Genomic DNA, 3,504 nt, shown 5'->3' with positions numbered 1-3,504 from the left:
TCTCTTTTTTTTTTATAAAATTCAAAAAATAAAAATACTAAAAATAAAGATAAAAAATAAAAAACACAAACAAAATTCACCCTTTAAGTAACTAACAATTTTTGCTTGTATTTATTTGGGTTAATTCTGGTTAATTTTTTTTTTCCTATGTTGGCCTTCTAATATTTGTCTAAAAGATGTCTTAGTTTTTTATATAGACATCCAAATCTTGTATCAACAAACAATTAGTAAAAGTAATTAATTTTTAAATTTATTATGTAAAAATTTATCTAAAAATATTAATTATGTGATCGTATAAAGTTTTTATTAGTTTATTAAAATTAAATGTATATCGTAAATAATTTAGTTCAAGAAAAAGATAGTACATTGAAAAATAAAATTCTTTTTCAATAATTATTGTTGACTGTATATTTTGCGAATTCCAAATAATACTTACTTGTAGTGATTAATTATTGGTAAGTACTTAATAATTAGCTGATTATGTTAGTTGAGAAGTGAGAACACAAATTTGATGACCCACATTCTTGCACCCCAAAACAAATATGATGATGAGTGGCATTACTTTGGGTAACATCTCCGTTAAAAGCTTTGTTATCTTGAAATTTAAAATAAATAAATAAATAATGTACAAAGAAAAGATACAAGCTCATAAATTTGTTTAAAAAGATCATAATTCTTGTGTCAGATTTGCTTTTGGGGAATTTTTTAACATTTACTTATCGGTTCTTAGATGGTCCTTTTCCCCCCTTAATTTATAACTTCAAAGTTGTACTAGAAACTACTAAGCCTCCTTGATATTTTAACGATGATATATTTAGAACACAAGTTAACAAATTTTTATAAAATATAAATAGTTTTGACAATATTTTAATTTAATTTAAGTTGGAAAACTTGTTGCAGTTGAAACGTAGGAGGATGGCGGGTTTAACGGCTTTTCGACGCGAAAAGATCAGTTGGCATGCCATGCCGGTGACTTTGGATTTCGTAAATGCCCACACGGAAACCCCCACGTGGCAAAAGTTGAAGGATACACTGGATGCAATGATTGGTAAATGGTGAGGATTTTGTATGAATGCGGTATCCACATGGACCACATCCAGCTGCATTGAGGCTGGTAACTTGTTAGCACCATTGATGGACCCCTCATACCAAGCCGTGGCTGCGGGCCGGGGACCGGGCCCACCTCACAACCCCAAAAGTTGTTTATATTCCCATATTGATCATGATTTAACATGTATGGATTTTCTAGGGAATATATTTTTGCTTCTTTCATACGTGCATTTAGAAAAGGTTTTAGATAATATTGCTCATAATNAGTCTCGTGGAAAAGATCAAGACAAGTCAAATAGAATTTCGGATTGAGTGATAGATAGGTAAAGGAGGTTCGTTATGGTTATTTGTGGGGATACTTTCAAGGTGATATATGATGTACATTATTGTTTTTGATGAAATGGTGGGATTAAGACTCACAAAATATAAATAAGTGTTTATCTTAATTTGGATTTAAGAATTAGTCAACGCTTCATCAAATAATTAAAAAAAAAATTGCGAGAGTTTATTATAGTGAATTTATACATATCTTCTTGTTGCCCATAAATATGATGTCTTTTCGAATTGTAGGAGTTATTGCTTTTTTTGTAATAATTTTGAGAGAAAAAACATTTAAGATTTATTAGAATTTAAACTTGTGTTTTAGTTAAATCGGGTGAAAACTCAGGTGCAGTCGACTTCACGTGAAGTTAATAACTGAGAGTGATTAAATGATTTGACTGATTTGACTAAATTTTCATCTAATGACTCTCAGTTATTAACTTCACGTAAAGTTGACTGCATCTAAATTTCCACCGTTAAATTTTATCTTTACAAATGATTATTCTTTTATCTCTAAATATCAAGCAGAGTTAGCTGAATTCCTGAAGATAGGATCCGGTGAATTGATAGATATTATACAAAATAAATAAATAAATAAATAAAAGACACCTTTTCATATTTATCAACCCATGCTTATTATGGGTCTTTGATGTACTTACACTACATATTATTATTACTATTATGATTTGGCTAATTAATACTAGCAAGAAGCATCATCCATTACGACAAAGAAGTTGTAACTTGTAACTTATCTCATAGGTATAGTGTTTGTTATTATTATTTTGGCAAAAAAGAAAAAGTAACAAAGCGCTATTTTGTCCTTTTCTCTTTTAGTTTTTTAGTTAGTAATTTGATTGTTTCTGTTTTCATGTTCATAAACTGCAGGTGTCATCACAGGTTCTGTTACGGCTGTGGAGTTAGCTACGAACCCCAACCTAACATAATCCACCAACAATGCTTTTGCCCATTAAATAGAAATGCATATGATTAAGACTTGGTGATTTTAGAATTGGGAAAAAACAAACAATCAGTGGCATAGTGTAATTTGGTTTAAGGTATTGAACATTCAAATTACTAGTTCATATTTTTATATTAATTAGAAGCATAGTTGATCTTTTGTCGTTGATTTTTTTTTTTTTCCATTTTCAATCTAGAGTTTTGTTGCTCATTTTATTTCTTTTATTATGTGCGTTATTAATTGGTTCCTTTAATAATTACTATTAAATAATTAATCGTTAAAAATTTTTTTAAAAATATTTTGATAAAAATATAATTTAACCAGTAAAAAAATAATTTGTTAATGGGTATTTTGGTAAACAAAATTTAATCACAAAAAATAAAAAATTTTGCTAAAAGATATTTTTGTAAAAATTAACTTATTTTTCTTAAAAAAGGATAAAGTTAACATTAGTTAACACAAAAAATTTTTAAATGGATTAAAGAAAAAGTTTTTTAAAAATTATAAAAGAGGTGAGTGTATATTTTACAAATAGAAAAAAGAAAAATATCATTTTAACATCTCTTAAAAAAAGTAAAATTTTCTCTATTTATTAATATCATATACTAATACAAACTTATGTAATAGTTATTAGGATAGGCACTTGTCTCCACCGTCCACGCTCATTGTCACCAAATCTAACCCAACACAACTAATTTTAAAATTAAACATATACATATTTAATGAATTAATTATGAATATTCTTCTCAAATTTAAATAGTAGAAATGTTCACAGTCAAATAATTTTTAAATTAAGTCTGACTTAGTTATATTTATATTTATACACACTCTTCTTCTTCGTAAAGAAAATTTTATATGTATCATTATTTTTTTTCTTCATTTGCATTGCATCTTCTTTTTTTCCTTCTCTCTGCTTCTTCTTCTCTTTCTTCTTTCTCTTTTTCTATCTCTTCTTTTTCTTTTTTTTGTTTTTTTATTTTTATTTTCTGTTTATTTCTCTCTCTACAAAGAATAATAGTAAGAAGTAAAGAAAAAGATTTTAATGATTCAATAATATTCAAATTTTTATTATAGACAAAGTATCTACTATCAATACAAAAATTTAATGGAATAAAAGATAGATATGTTAACTAAGAAAAGAAAATATATTTATACATATATATAAATTTTGTCAT

The sequence above is a fragment of the Arachis ipaensis genome, chromosome B05 (genome assembly GCF_000816755.2).
Source record: "Arachis ipaensis cultivar K30076 chromosome B05, Araip1.1, whole genome shotgun sequence".
In the NCBI taxonomy this organism is placed as follows: Eukaryota; Viridiplantae; Streptophyta; class Magnoliopsida; order Fabales; family Fabaceae; genus Arachis; species Arachis ipaensis.
The sequence above is the reverse complement of the archived record's forward strand: the minus strand, read 5'-3'. Positions refer to the sequence as shown.